A 17,258-nucleotide genomic window follows, 5' to 3' on the forward strand; every position below is an offset into this window, starting at 1 on the left:
TCTTGGTTTTACTAAACATGAGATGTAGGTCTTTCTAGTTTTTTTTTTAACTTCATTTTTTCCTATTCTTTTCATTGCTAAATTTTAGGGAGTGGATAACTAGTGTTCCCTCCATTTTTATGTCATTCCATTGCCTATTTGGATAGGGATGAATATTACCTTATTTTATGTTTTTTAAATTGAATGTTTTAGAAATTTTAAGTTGTTGTAATTTGTGTGTGCTATCAAAAGTTGAGTTTTATGAGTTTGGACATGTTTTTGAAGTGGATTTTCTATTTCACCAAATTCTAAGATGTTTGAATTTTGATTGTTTTTGGCATCACCTCATTTTTTATGTCATTCAATATTTTCATGTTTCCTTATTTAGCTTGATTAGATTTTTGATTTAGTAGGTTTTGCTACAAAGAGCAAGATTGTGGATTCAGAATGATTAGAGGTCATTTTTAGGTATTGTATTTCTTGATCTAAAGTTGTGTTTTCACATTGGGTTTGTGGACATGATTTTTTGGATTTGTTAGATCTTGATTTTGAAATCAATTTGTGAATTTTATTCAATCCTTAGTTTTTTTACCTCATTTTGAAAAATGGGTTTTCATTTTTATTGATATATGAGGAGTTCAAATATTAGTCAATTTATCTTGCCTCATTTTGTTTGTCACCCATATTTCACTTGGATTTTGGTAGCATACATGTTTGATTATGGAAATGGATTGTAATCCATGTTCATTTCATGTTATAGTTATTATTTTGTGGACATTGGAATTCATTGGAAAATCCAAACTCCCATATTTAGCTTGGTTGAGTGAGTTAATGGTACTCCATGATTTTATCACATTTCTCATATTTTTTGCCCAAATTTCAATTCATATCTTTTTTCTCTAGGGTTTTGAGTCAAGTCAGGTGTTAATGTCTTGACTCTAAGTCTAGATTGCCCATAGGATGGCCTTCTTCTCATCATTCCATTGAATTAACCCAATGCAGGAAATCATATGAGCAATGCACCACTCCAATGGTTAGGTGATTAGGTTTTGGAGGGTTTGTTATGTGTTTCCCTAATGAGAAGAAGGTCTATATATTCTATTGATTCATATATCTTTGTCCCTAATCATGTTGGAGACAAAGATTCATGCTATGTCACCATTTTCATGAAGACATTGTTGATGATCAAGATAAAATGCAAGAGAAGCAAATAAATCATCAGAAATGGTGAAAGAACCCAAACAAAGGTGTTATGACCCTCATTACAATGAAATCAATGACTTATGTTTAATCTAAACATCTATATTTTAAAGTTGACAAGTCAAATGGCTCAGCGACTAAATGCAAATTGTAGGATGAAGATCAGATTGAAAGATGGTGTTTTAAAGATGGAATTATAAGTATTCAATGATGAATCTCCTTAGCCATTGAATCTAAAAAAATTCCATGATTATCATTATGTCACTATGGAGATTTGTGTGAAGAATAATTAATGTGACATAGTGACAAGTCAACATCTGTCCATGGGACCCAATTGAGGGTAAGATTGCTAGAAGAGTCATCACAATAGATCAATATTGAGATCAAGGGTTGTCATTATGTTGCTATGGAAAATTTCTTGATTGTTAATTATAGTGACATAACAATGATTTGATACATGTACATGGAGGGACCCACAAAGGAGATTACAAAGGAAAAATAAGGAAGTCTATTATGTTTTAATTGTGATCATTGGTTTAAGATTGATGGTTAGAATTCAAAACTACATTGACTATTGGAATATGAATTATATAGACTTGGCGCCAAACAACAAAATATGAAAAATTGAAGATATCTATAGAATTTTTTGAAGTTGCAAGAACATAAACAGTCATCAAATATTTTTAGAAGTACCATGGATCTAGAATCATCGATAGAAAAGATGCCATGTGTTTATATCATTGGATGATTTCATATTTTATTCTCTTTTCTATTTTGTGATTGTTGCTCTACTGAATTGAGGGATGATAGAAAAACTATAAATGTAATCTCATTTAACAATACAAGGGTTGGAAAACTTGATGGTGAATTGGTTCTGTAATTCTATTTACCTTATTTGCTTGTCATGTTTTTTATTCATGCGTGGATTAGTTTTGCATTAAGAGTTGAAAGACAATAATATGTGATTTTTTTGATAATCATATGGATTCCATTTCATTTTTGTAATTATAGTAAAGGTGATTAGTTTCATAACATGTTACATAGTTTCATTGGGAAGTGAAAGATAAATGTGTATGAATCTATTAGTTATTTTTTGGATTCCATTTCATTCAAGTTTGATACTTAAAAACAATTTCACTTGTCTTCGTATGCATTTCTTCTTCCATTCCTCTTTTTCATTTAGAATAGAAGTAAGAGTTATAAATATCAAGATAATCTATTATAGTTATTCCATTGGGTGTGATAGATTGTTCAAAAATATTTTGCCTAAATTATTTGTGTCTACAAACAATTTTATTATCCTTAACTTCTCTCAAATTAAGAGCTTATAATGTAAAAACTTCTAATCTCATAAAAAAAATTCATTGCATATCATTGAAAATCATAAGGGAGTTGTACCTATTAATTTAGAGGGCAATGATAGAATACATAAAATGACCCATTTATTGGTAAATATCCTTTTGTCTCTCCAAAACAGTGGGTATCAAAGAGGGGTTATAAAATCTAATAGGAGAACAAATTGTTAACCAACATTTTTTAGCGACTCTACTCGGGAGATTTGGGTGAAAGCTCTAAAGAATTTTATTGCATATTAATTTGAAATATAATTGCATATATTTGAGTTGCAACAAAGGACTTATGGTAGTGAGGTGTTTTCCATAAGGACTTGATACTAGTTTTATAGCCTCAACTTGCTGAAGGAAAGAAGAAAATTCAAATTTGGAGACTAGTAAGGTAAATTAAAAACACCATTTTTCTAGATATTTGATACATCCTTGATCCCAAATATACCAGGAGTGCTAAAGAAAGAGGAAAGATTGACCCAATATATGAAGAGCTCAAGAAGGCCAATTTTCCTATCCTAGAAGATATTTGCAGAAGAGGAAGAACACCTACAAGGGAATCTGTGACTAAAAAACTCCAAGATACTCACTTTTGTATAGTTTTTCCTTCTAATAGAAAACTAAAAAGTCAATCTTCTTCTCCTCCTATTGTTAAGACCTCTATTCCTCCTACTTTTGATGTTTTGTTGTTGATTGGTGCAACACTTCAAGTTTCTATTACTTTTTAGACAAACCAGAATATTATATTAGTAGCTATGGCACTTCCTTGGGGAAATTATATTGGTCCTCTTGCCCTTAGAGCTAATAATGATTTTCCAAGAGCATCAAGGAAGAATTTTTCAAAATTTGATGGTGATGGTACCATCTCTATATAACAACACCTAAGTGCTTTCCATAAATCCCGTGGTGTACTAAATCCTCAACATGAGGTTGTTGCTACCCATATGTTTGTAGATACACTTGCAGAAAGTGTTGCTAATTGGTTTCATGACCTGCCTACAGGATGCATCACAAATTGGGATATCGTAAAAAAAAGGTTTGAAGAATGTTACAAAAGTATAGAAGATGCATGAGTATTGTTGCAATTAGCACAAATAAAGAAAGAACCATCGGTTTCTACAAGAGATTTTAATACAAGTTTGAATAAACTCATCAAAAGAATACTTGTTTCTAGTGCACCCACAAATGATAACAAGAAGAATTTCCACATTAGCTTGATGCCTCCTAAAATTGGACATCAAATTAGAATAGAAAATGTAGAAAACTTGCAAGCTTCCCAGACACTAGCTATGGAGATGGAGGATGATATGATAGCTTCTGGTAAATGGAAGAGAGAATTCCAATATGGAACCATGAGTAATATAGCTAGTACTTATAATAGTATAGAAGTCATGCTTCAAAAATTGTCCAATGAGCTCATTTCTTTAAAGAAACAAATTTATAGGCCTACTCATTCTTTTCATCAACCTCATCAAGAAGGTTATGAAAACCCAAACAAAGGAAAAACATTGCAAATACCACCTATTCAAAAAAGATTAGAAATTAAACCTAGTCCAAAAAGAAAAAATATGTGTACTTTTCATCTAAGAGTAGATCATGATGGAGATACATGTACTGATATGATTAGATATAGGTAGATGGTGGATAACAAAGAACGAAAAATTGAATATCCTGAAATTGAGGTGATCAAGCTCCTTGTGGCGACTCTAAAAATTATTTCTTGGAGTATTAATTAGATGCACAAGAAGGAGGTGACTATTTTGCAACTATAGAAGGATCTCAATTAATAGTAATGACCAAAGGTTAGAAGAATATAAATCGGACCAACAATTCAGTCCCTATAAAAAATAATGCACCATAAAATAAAGTTGATAAAGATAGTGGCATAGTAACTTCAACTACACAAAAGGAACACAAAGGTAAATCAGTTGATTCCTTTGACATCATACAATACTGTGAAGAGGTAAGAATCCAGATATCTCCATTGTATTATGTGAAGTCTAATCCTAATCAGTTGCGAAGATTAGTTTAGTATTTTAATAATCCAAATATCTCCATTGGATTACCTAAAGTCTAATCCTGATCAGTTGCAAAGATTAGTTTAGCATTGTAATAATAAGGATGGGGATCATGTTAATATTAATGCTAATATTTATCATCACAATAAATCTAGTACTAGTTGAATTTCTTTGACTGATGAAGATTTTACACTCCCTAAGTTGTTTAAAGAAGAAGAAATTTTTGTCTTAGTCACATGTCCTAATAAAAAACTAGATCCCTTCTACATTTCCTTGTTCATCAATGGAAATAGATTAAGTAATTTGTATCATAAATTTAGGAGCCTTTGATAATATAATGCTTACTTCTGTAGAAAAATCTTTAGGACTTCCATTAACTAAAACTTTTGGTAAATGTTATTCACAAGATGCAAAACAAGTACCCTTGCTTGGACAAATAAATGATGCTCAAGTTGCCCTTGCTGCCTATCCTTCCAAAAGGCTAAAAATCACTATTCTAGTGGTAGATATGGTAGATATCCCTACAAGTTATGGCATGCTCCTAAGTAGAAGTTTCTACAAAGACATGGTGGGAGAGATAAAACTAGACTAGTCTTGTGCCACTATCTAAGTTGGAAATAAAAAGGTGAAGCTAGAACTAGAAGAAACGAAAAAATTCATTGTCCTAAAATTAGATGATCCTAGGTCTCAAATATTGTATCATTAAATGCAATTTAGTAATTATATTTTTTTCTCTAACACCCCTGATATTTCAAAAGAATCAGAGAGAAATAAAGATGATCAGTTGTGGATTTGATGGCAATTGTGCTAATGTTGGTTCAGGTGTAGGGGCAGTGTTGACATCACCTAGTGGAGAAATGACTTACTTGGCTTATAAGTTAGATTTTAAAAATACTAACAATATGATGCAGGAGCATCCAGAGGTATAAGGGCAATCCTGTGTCACCCAAAAAAATGTACTTAGACTTAGTTTCTGTTTCATGTCTTTACATTTTTGGATACCCATTTCGCTCAAATAAAGGTTCCAACTCTCATAGTTCAACTATAGAAAAGGGGAATTATATTAACTGAGAAAATAAGCTAGTAAAAATAGTACAGAGAAAATAAACTTCAGAACATGCCCTAAGGGCTTACAATAGCATAAATCTGGAGAATATTTCTCCTTTTAGCACCTCCTCTCAAACTCCACTCTGAACTGCCTTTTACAATGCCAGAAATCTCTTTAAATAGACCCCGAAGGGTTAAGGACTAGGAGTACATTCTAGAAAGTGCTAGTAGGCATCCACCGATGAAATAGAAGGTTTCAAAAGCTGCATTAGAAGTCGGTGCAAATCTAGAAGAATCCAGAAACGGTAACCAAACTTTTGGGAGGTATAACTTTTGAACCATAGCTCCGATTGACAAACCGTTTACATTTTTGAAAAGCTCTCGAAGCACTCTATAGCCCTATGGACAAGCTTTGCTCCTCCCCCATTTTTTGACCCTTTTCGAGGTCATTTACTGCCCCAAACCTGACTTTGAAGCATTCTTAGGAGGTCTCCAAAACCCAAAAAACTGCAATAACTTTCAAACCGTGGGGCCTATTGACCTGATTCTTTTTCTGGAATACTCTAAATCATGATTACATTCATCTGGCCAATTCACACCTTCTAATTTACCGAAATGATGGCCCAAATACATGCTCCTATTTTTTTGGGATTTTCAAACGCACTGATAGTTGAACTATGAGAATTGGAACCTTTATTTGAGCCAAATGGGTATCCAAAAATGTAAAGACATGAAATAGAAACTAAGTCTAAGTACATTTTTTTGGGTGACATAGGATTGCCCTTATACCTCTAGATGCTCCTGCATTAGACACCCAGGGTAGATTGAAAAGTGACCCTGTCACTTTATGGATGGTAGAAGAAATCCCAAATGGGAAACCTCGGCTACTGATATCTAAGTTGAGTCCTCAATCAGCCGTCCTTTCCATTTGACCAAATACTCTTCATATTGCCTATTTTTGGTACTCCTACCCACACGATGATCTAGAATGTCTTCTATCTCCTCCTTCTTAGAAGCAGGAATTGGACATGGCTCTAAAACCAACTCCTCATCTGCACCATCATCATGATACTCTGTTAAATCTGCAATGTTGAAAATGGGAGAAATGTGAATACCATCTAGCAGCTCCACCTCATATGCATTTCCTGAGTCATGTTTCTTCAAAACTTTGCAGGGGCCAAATTTCTTCATTTTCAGCTTGTTGTAAGTACCAACTAGAAATCTTTCTTTTTGTAAGTGCACCATGACTAGATCCCCTACTTGGAATTCCTTATGTCTTCTCCTTTGATCAGCCCTAGCTTTATACTCTTGATTCATCTTGATAATGTGTGCTTGAACCTCCTCATGTAGATGCTTGATGTGTTCAACAAATTCCTTAGCTTTAGCACTTGTCCTCTCCCCTTGTTCTATCTTCCTCAATTCTGGTGCAGTCCTTGGGCTATTCCCATATACAATTTGAAATGGTGATTTTCCAGTACTCCTATTTACAGAGTTATTATAAGCAAACTCTGCCTGTGGTAGAATCAAATCCCATCCCTTGGGCTTATCTCCAACTAAACATCTCAGCAAATTGCCCAGACTTCTATTTACCACTTCTATTTGGCCATCAGTCTGTGGGTGATGCGTGGAACTGAATTTCAAGTCTGTTCTCAACTTCTTCCACAATGTCCTCCAGAAATACCCCACAAATTTAGTATCTCTGTCAGAAACTATACTCCTTGGAAGACCATGTAGTCTTACCACCTCTTTGAAAAACAAGTCTGCAATATGGACAGCATCATGAGTTTTGTGGCATGGAATGAAATGTGCCATTTTGGAGAACCTATCAACCACCACGAATACTGAGTCATTACCCCTTTGTTTCCTTGGCAATCCAAGAACAAAACCCATACTTATGTCCTCCCATGGCCTTGATGGAACAGGCAATGGCTGATATAGGCCAGTATTTTGACTAAACCCCTTGGCAACTTGACAAACCTGGAAACTCTGTACAAACTTCTTCACATCTTGTGTAATTTGAGGCCAAAAATAATGTTCTCTAAGAATGGCAATGGTCTTATCCCAACCAAAATGTCCTGCCATCCCTCCACTGTGTTTCTCCTTAATCAGATTTTCCCTCATGGAACTCCTTGGAATGCACAATTGACTACCTTTGAACAACATGCCATCCTGAATCAAATAATCTAACCACTTTATTCTATCTACAGAAATAGGCTCTTTACAAGCTTTCCATGCTTCAGCAAAATCAGGATCCTCGGGGTACAAATTCTTGAGTTTATCAAACCCAACTACTTCAACCTGCATTACTGTAAGCAGTGACTATCTCCTACTTAGTGCATCTGCAACCCTGTTAGATTTTCCACTTCTATGCTTCAACACAAATGTATAACTCTGCAAGAATTCTACCCACTTCATATGCCTCTAATTCAATTTACCTTGGCTATTTAGGTACTGTAATGCCTGATGATCAGTATACAAAACAAATTCCTTTGGCAATAAATAATGCCTCCATTTCTTTAAGGCCTAAACTATTGCATAGAATTCTTGATCATAAACATAATACTTCTTCTTTGCATCATTCAATTTTTCACTAAAATATGCAATAGGCTTACCTTCTTGGTTTAATACAGCCCCAATAGCACTGCCACTAGCATCACAATCCACTTGAAACACTTTTCTAAAATCTGGAAGTGCCAACATAGGCTATTCTGTCACCTTCTTCTTCATAAATTCAAAACTTCTCGCAGTTGCTGCAGTCCATTTGAACTCTTTTCTATCCCCTCTTATTGTATCAATTAGGGGTGCACATATGCCACTGAAATTCTTAATAAACTTCCTGTAAAAACTAACCAGACCATGAAATGATCTTACCTCAGTAGAAGACCTTGGAGTAGGCCATTCCAAGATGGATTTTACCTTCTCTGAATCCATTTTAAGACCTTCAGGTGATATAACAAACCCCAAATAGACTAACTCCCTTTTTGCAAAGATACACTTCTTCAGATTAATTAATAGTTTCTCTTCCCTTAGCCTTTCAAGGACCCTAAAAATATGTAGTAAATGTTCTTCCAAAGTCTTGCTAAAAATTAAAATATCATCCAAATAGACAATAACAAATTTTCCCAAGAACTTCTTAAATACCTCATTCATGAGTTGCATGAAGGTGCTTGGGGCGTTCGTCAATCCAAAGGGCATGACTAACCACTCATAAAGACCCTCCTTGGTCTTGAAGGCTATTTTCCACTCATCTCCTTCTCGAATCCATATCTAATGATAACCACTCTTCAGATCTATCTTTGTGAAGTACTGAGCTCCACTCAAGCAGTCCATAAGATCATCCATCCTTGGTAAAGGAAACTGGTACTTGATGGTTATCCTATTTATAGCTTGGGAATCTATACACATCCTGCACTCTCCATCCTTCTTTGGTGCGAGTACTGCAGGTACTGCACATGGACTCAAGCTCTCTCGAATCAAGCCCTTCCTCAACAACTCCTAAACCTATCTATTTAGCTCCTCTATTTTAGTAGGAGTCATCCTGTGAGCAGCCTTGTTAGGCAAACTAGCTCCTGGAATCAGATCTATCTGATGACTGATTTGCCTTACTGGTGGCAATCCATCTGGAACATTATCAGAGATAATATCTCCAAATTCCCCTAGTAAATCTGAAACTTCAAATGGTATTTCACTACTACCTTCTTTATCTTTCCTAGGAATCAAAGCATAGCACATATGCTGATGTTTCATGCCATCTAAAAACTTCCTTCCATCAACAAGACAAATCCTAGCACTACTACATACCTTTTCACCTTCCTTTTTCATGGGCTTCAATTTGTGGTGAACTCCATCCTTTGTTAGAGAGTATGTGTTTGCATGTCCATCATGTATTGCATGTCTATCAAACTGCCATGGTCTACCCAATAATAGATGGCAAACATCCATCGAAATAACATCACAGAGAACTTCATCATGGTAACTCCCAATTTTGAATTTTACTAAACATTGTTCACTTACCAGGACCTTATGATCATCTTTTACCCAATAAATTCAATAGGGCTAGGGATGTTTCTCCCTCTTGAGCTTCAGCTTAGAGACCATCTCTTCTGATACCAAGTTATCAGTGCTACCACCATCAATGATCACATTACAACATTTATCTTCACACTTGCATCTGGTATGAAACAAACTCCTTCGTTGTCCTGGTTCATTCTCACCACTTAGTAGGACTCTTTCATTTACCAAGGTCTCTCCTCTTTCTGCATCCTCTGAATATGATGATTGTGCATCCTCATCCACATGAGCAACCCTAGCTTGGCCCTCTGTCCTTCCTTATCGTTGAGGGAATTCAAAGGCACGATGACCTTCTTCATTGCAATGGAAATAGGTACCACGAAAGCCTCCTCTTCCTTGTCCACGTCCTCTACCTCTTCCTCTTTGATTTCCAAAGTCTTGATCATGGGAGCGGTTGAAACCCTCATTCCTCTGGTTTCTGCTAGTACCCACATCTTTATTTTTCTTTTGGGTTTCATTGCAACCTCCAGATGATCTATCTCTTCCCCTTCCTCCTTGACTACACCCTCTTTTTCTTCCTTCAAACCTTTTACTCAACTTCTCTTCAACTCATAGGGAAAACTGGTATGCTTCTTCAACGCTGGTCATTCTTACTAGACTTAATTCTTCCTGGATGCTAGGTCGCAACCCACTGATATAACGAGCAACCTTCTCCTTATTTTCTTTTGCATGCCTCGCTCTAATCAAGAGTCTGTAAAACTCCTCTGTATATTCTTGGACTGATCTTCTTGCTTGCTTTAACCCATGCATCTTCTTAAATAGATCAAGCTCGTAGTCCACAGGAATGAATTGCTTCTTCAATTTGTCCACCATGCAATCCCATCTTGTGATCTTCTCCTTTCCTCTTCTAAGTCTTTCTAGTTGAACCTCTTGCCACCAAATTTTGGCATGGCCTTTCAGTTTGGCCTTTCTAAACTTAACCCTATCTGGGTCCCTTATATCCTCATACTCAAAGTATTCTTCTAGTTCATTGTTCCAATCGATCAACTCATCTATTTTCAGATTTCCTGAAAATATATCCACTTCAATTGTAGGTCTTTTCCCAAACTTAGTAATGGACCTAAAAAGCCTTTCCTCTACAGGATTCAGAACTTCCCCATCAACTTCCTCTTCTGGTCCCATTACTTCCTCTTCATTATCATCCTCACTATTGTCACCTGTGGCAACATTTTCTCCTCTATGAAGCTCCTCTTGCAATGCTTGTACCTGCCTCTGGAGGGCTCTAACCTCCTTAGGATCAATAGCTCTAGCCCTTTTTCCATGCTCTCTTTATGGAGGCATCTTCTAACTTGAACCCACAACCACATAGTCCTAGTGCAAACTGCCTCACAGTCGGCGCTCTGTCTACACACTCAGGAAAACCCGCTCTAATACCACTTGATGGGGACACAACAAAAAAGGGGAATTATATTAACTGAGAAAATAAGCTAGTACAAATAGCACAGAGAAAATAAACTTCAAAACATGCCCTAAGGGCTTACAATAGCATAAATCTGGAGAATATTTCTCCTTTTAGCACCTCCTCTCACACTCCACTCCGAACTGCCTTTTACAATGCCAAAAATCTCCTTAAATAGACCTCGGAGGGTTAAGCACTAGGATTACATTCTATAAAGTGCTAGTAGGCATCCACTGATGAAATAGAAGGTTCTAGAAGCTGCGTTAGAAGTCGGTGCAAATCTAGAAGAATCCAGAAACGGTAACCTAACTTTCGGGAGGCATAACTTTTGAACCGTAGCTCCGATTGACGAACCGTTTACATTTTTGGAAAGCTCTTGAAGCGCTCTATAGTCCTATGGACAAGCTTCACTCCTCCCCCATTTTTGACCCTTTTCAAGGTCATTTAATGCCCCAAACCTGACTTTGAAGCATTCTTAGGAGGTCTCCAAAACCCGAAAAACTGCAATAACTTTCAAACCATGGGGCCTATTGACCTGATTCTTTTTCTGGAATGCTCTAAATCATGATTACATTTATCTGGCCAATTCACACCTTCTAGTTTACCAAAATGATAGCCTAAATACATGCTCCTATTTTTTCAATATTTTTAAACGCACTGATAGTTGAACTATGAGAGTTGGAACCTTTATTTGAGCCAAATGGGTATCCAAAAATGTAAAGACATGAAACAGAAACTAAGTCTAAGTATATTTTTTTGGGTGACACAAGATTGCCCTTATACCTCTGGATGCTCCTACATCACAATACTATAGAATATTAAGCTCTTCTCCTTGGTATAATGGAAACAAAACAAAAAGGGATCAAGGTACTTAAAGCTCAAAGAGATGTAGAGTTGGTGGTGAGAAAAGTCAAAACCAAATATGTAGTAAAGAAATCAAGATTGAGGAATTATCATAATAAGGTGTGAGATGAAATTGAGGGTTTAGAATCTTTTTCAATTATATTAGTACCAATGAAATTCAATTCAAGAGCTGATTCTTTGGTAGTTTCTACATCTTTGCTCGTACCACATCCTAATTTTAAAGATCAAGTTTATAAAGTAGAAGTTTTATTCAAGCCCAATGTCCTTGATAATGAAGATTCATGGTAGATGTTTGAAGATGATAAAAACATACTAAAATTAATTGAAGGGGAAGATCTTTTCGAATTATTGTATTTAAAGGAAGCACTAATGCAAATGGTGATGATTCAGTGATAGGTGATAAAAAGAAAATAGAGCTTGATATGATTCAATTGATAGGAAATAAGATTCCACCCCATCTAATCTCGTTAGAAAAAAAATTTGATAGGCATGATGCATACATAAAGAGGGAGAGAGATAAGAAAGGAAAAACTTGTGGTGAATATGATGGAATCAATATAGGGATAGAAGTCAGCCCAAAGATGATAAACATAGGAAAGTGTTGTACACCAAAGGAGAGGATGGAGATCGAGAAATTACACATTGTATTTCAAGATGTATTTTCTTGGAGCTATGAAGACCTTAAAATATTCATGGGTGTAAAGTTAAAACATGAAATCCCTCTTAAACAAGAAGCAACACCATTTTGGTAGAAACAAAGAAAATATAACCCTATAGTTGAAGGAGAAATCTTCAAGGAGATTGATAAAATGTTGTAGGCTAAGATTATATATCTTATTCCTAATTCTACTTGGGTTGCTAACATTTTTCCAGTGAGGAAGAAGAATGGAGAGATAAGGATCTGTGTAGATTTCATAAATCTAAATCAAGCCTTACTCAAATATAATTTTGCTCTCCCTAATATGGATAATCTCTTACAAACTATTGTAGGGTTAGAAATGATGTCCATGTTAGATTGTTTTTTAGGATATAATTAGATTCAAGTAGATGAAGTAGATCAGTTCAAAACTACATTTACCACACCATGGGGTACTTTTTTTACCAATAGAATGCCTTTTGACCTTATTAATGCAAGTACAACCTTTTAATGTGGCATGAATTTGGCCTTTGGTGATTTGAAAGATAGATAATTGTAAATATACCTTAATGAATTGATAGTCTTTTCTAAGAAGATAAAAGATCACATCAAAGATATAGAAAAAGGGTTACAAATATGTAGAGATCATGGTGTCTCACTAAATCCAAAGAAGTCAGTGTTTTTGTGACAAAAGGCAAGCTTCTTGGTCATATTGTGTCCCAATAAGGAGTAAAGATTGATCCAGATAAAGTTAAAGCTATCCAACAATTAAGTTTTCCATTAAGTAAAATTGGAGTGAAGTCCTTCTTTGGCCATGAAAATTTCTTGAGGATATTTGTTCATGACTTCTCTAAAATAGTTAAATGTATAGTTGATATAATGAAAGGTGATAAAAACTTTCAAATGGAATGATGTTGGGAATAAGGCTTTTGAAGATATCAAGGGTGCCATTACCAAAGCCCCTACGCTTGTCCATCCTGACTAAACTAAAGAAATGTCAATTACTATTATGCCTCAAAATATACTATGTCAAGTATATTGATGCAAGAAAATAAAGAGAGAATATAAGCTCCAATTGATTTCATGAGTATACCATTGAAGAATCAAGAACTGAGATATTCATAGATGGAAATGCATGCATATGTAGTGGTGAGAGCCCTTAAAAAATTTAGGTTTTATGTACTACATTCTCATTCAGTGATATATATGTTAGATCCTACAGTAAAAAGTAATTTGACACAACAAGAGGTTGGTTGTAATAATAGAGGAGTTTGAATAGAAAAGGTCCAATAATGTGATATAGAAATTAAGCCAACCAAACTTATAAGAGGCAATGCACTCTATAAAGCCTTAGTAGACAATCAGCAATTCAAAGAAGTAGAGAATTTAAAAGTTCTTATGGTAAGTCTTTAGGATCCTTGGTTCTCAAACATTTCTTATTTTTGACATATGGTGAATACCTTGATGGATTGACTACTAAGAAAATAAGAGATCTAAAACTAAAAGCCTTAAACTATGCGATTCATAATGATTTCTTGTATGAGAGAGAAATTGATGGAACATTTTTTAAGATGTGTGGATAAAGAGAAACATGTAAAAATGTTGACATCTTTTCATACTGAAGCATGTGGAGGACACTTTTCTTCTACTATTACTGCATTTAAAATTTTGAGGCAATGCTATTATTGGCTTGACATGTTCAAAGATGCATACAAGTGGGTTGCTAATTATGAGAAATGCAATATGTTTTCTTGTAAAACTCATCTTGTTGCCTTACCTCTTAGGTGAGTGGTATTTGAAGCTCCCTTCCATCATGGGGTCTAGATTTTATAGGCCCAAGAAATTCTCCTTCCAGTCAAGGACATTCATATATATTAACTACCATAGATTATTTTAGTAAATGGGTTGAAGCAAAGCCAATGAAGAAGACTTCCTTAGAAGTGGTATGTGAGTTTCTCAAAGCACATATCCTAGTTAGATTTGGAGTTCCTATGAAGTTGATAATGGATAATGCATCTTATTTTGATTCTTCATTAATTATTGATTTTTTCTATGATAATAGTATTCAAGTTGGTCATTCCTTTGACTATTTCCCTCAAGGAAAGGGACAGGCTAAATCTAGTAATAAGAATCTAGTTAATATTTTGAAGAAATTGGTCTCAAATAATCAAAAAAGTTGGCATAAGAAGATTCATGATGCTTTATGGGTTGATGGAACCACATCTAAAAGAGCTATAGGTATCTCACCTTTTGAATTAGTCTATGGAGTGAAAGTTAATTTTCCAATGCCTCTAGATCTTGACATTTGTAAATTAAAGACTATAATTTAAGATGACATTTTCAAGGATGGATTAGAGAAGAGGATCTTGTATCTTACCAAAATGAAAGAAGAAAGGGAAGAGATGGTTGATAAGATCATTTAACATTAAGGAAGGATAAAGAAGTTGTTCGATAGAAGAGAAAGGCCTAGAAAATTTATGGAAAGTGATTTGGTGTTGATCTAGGATAAGAGACATAAGCCAAGAGGTATGAATTCTAAGTTTTAATCTTTGTGGAAAGGGCCTTTTCAAATTATTCAAGTCAATCAAAATAATTCCTTCAAATTGGCATATCCCACTCGAGAAACCATACCATGTTCTTATAATGGGAAGAATTCAAAGTTGTATCAAATTCAAAATTGAAAGAAGATAACCCTTGCATAGTACCTAGATAGGTAGGTTTTCCTTCCATGCAATTTTCTTTAGTTTAGTTGCTTGCTTTCCTAGGTAGTTTTTTGTTGTTTTCTTAGTTTAGTATATTCTTTTTATTTCAAAGTTTGTCTCCTTTTGTGTAGAACCAAAGATTGCTAGAGTTCTTTGAAGAATTATTATGCTTAAATCCCCAAATAGAGCCATCTATTTCCCAAGTATCAGTTCATGTCTTTTTGCTCTAGGGTTTTGAGTCAACTCAAGTGTCAATGTCTTGAGTCAAGTATAGATTTCCCATAGGATGGCCTTCTTCTCATCATTCCTTTGAGTTAACTTGATGTGGAAAATCATATGAGCAATGCACCAGTCCAATGGCTAGGTGATTAGGTTTTGGAGGTTTTGTTATGCATTTCCCTATTGAGAAGAAGGTCTGGATATTCTGTTGATTCATCTATCATTATTCCTAATCATGTTGAAGAAAAAGATTCATGCTATGTCACATTTTTCATGAAAGACATTGTTGATGATCAAGATAAAATATAGGAGAGGCAAATAAATCATCAAAAATGGTGAGAAAACTTGGCCAATGGTGGTATGACCCTTGTTACAATGAAATTGATGGCTTATATTTAATCTTCATGTCTACATTGCAAAGTTGACAAGTCAAATGGCTTAGAGACTAAATCTAGATCATCAAATGAAGATCAAATTGATGGATGATGTTTTAAAGATGAAATTATAAGAATTCAATGATGAATCTCCTCAGCCATTAGATTTTTAAAAATCCATGATTGTTGTTATGTTGCTATGGAGAGTTACATGAAGAATAATCATGGTGACATAGAGATAAGTTGACATCTATCCATGGGATCCAATTGAGGGTAAGATTGCTAGAAGAGTCATCACCATAGATCAAAATTGAAATAAAGGGTTGTCATTATGCCACTATGGAAAGTTTCTTGATTGTTAATTATAGTGACATAATGATGATTCAACATGTGTACATGGAGGGGCCCATAGAATATATTACAAAGGAAAAATAAGGAAGTTTGTTATGTTTCAATCATGATCATTGGTTTAAGATCAATGGTTAGAATTCAAAATTGTAGTGACCGTTGGAATATGAATTATATTGACTTGGCACCAAATAAAAAAATATGAAGAATTGGATATTTCTATGGAATTTTTTGAAGTTATAGGAAGATAAGTAGTCATTTTATGTTTTCAGAAGTACCATGGATCTAGAATCATCGATAGAAAATATGCCACATGTTCATATCATTGGATAATTTCATATTCTATTCTCTTTTCTATTTTATGACTGTTGCTCTACTGAACTAAGGGATGATAGAAAAACTATAAATTTAATCTCATTTAACAATACAAGTGTCAAAAAACTTGATGGTGAATTGGTTTTGTAATTACATTTACCCTATTTTCTTGTCATGTTTTGTTGTCCATGTATAGATTAGTTCTGCATTAAGAGTTGAAAGAAAATCATACGTGATTCTGTGATAATCATATGGATTCCATTTGATTTTGGTAACTATAGTAAATGTGATTCCATTTACTTTCTTCATATATGTTTTTGTTTCTTCTCTTGCTAGTTTCATAACATGTTAGATAGTTTCATTGGGAAGTGAAAGATAAGTGTGTATGAATCTATTAGTTACTTGTTGGATTCCATTTTATTCAAGGTTGATAGTTTAAAATGATTCCACTTTTCTTCATCTGCATTTCTTCTTCCATTCCTCTTCTGCATTTAGATTGTTAATTTGCATTTAGAATAGAAGTAAGAGTTTTAAATCTCAAGATAATCTACTATAGTCATTTCATTGGGTGTGATAGGTTATTCAAATTTTATTTTTTTGAATTGTTTATTTCTACAAATTATTTGGATATCCTTTACTACTCTTTGGTTAAGATCTTATAATTTCAAAACTTCTAATCTCATAAAAACATATTCATTTGCATATCATTACAAATCATAAGGGAGTCATACCTATTAATTTA

The sequence above is a fragment of the Cupressus sempervirens genome, chromosome 9, assembly GCF_028749045.1.
Source record: "Cupressus sempervirens isolate cs-2001-9-10 chromosome 9, ASM2874904v1, whole genome shotgun sequence".
Taxonomy (NCBI): domain Eukaryota; kingdom Viridiplantae; phylum Streptophyta; class Pinopsida; order Cupressales; family Cupressaceae; genus Cupressus; species Cupressus sempervirens.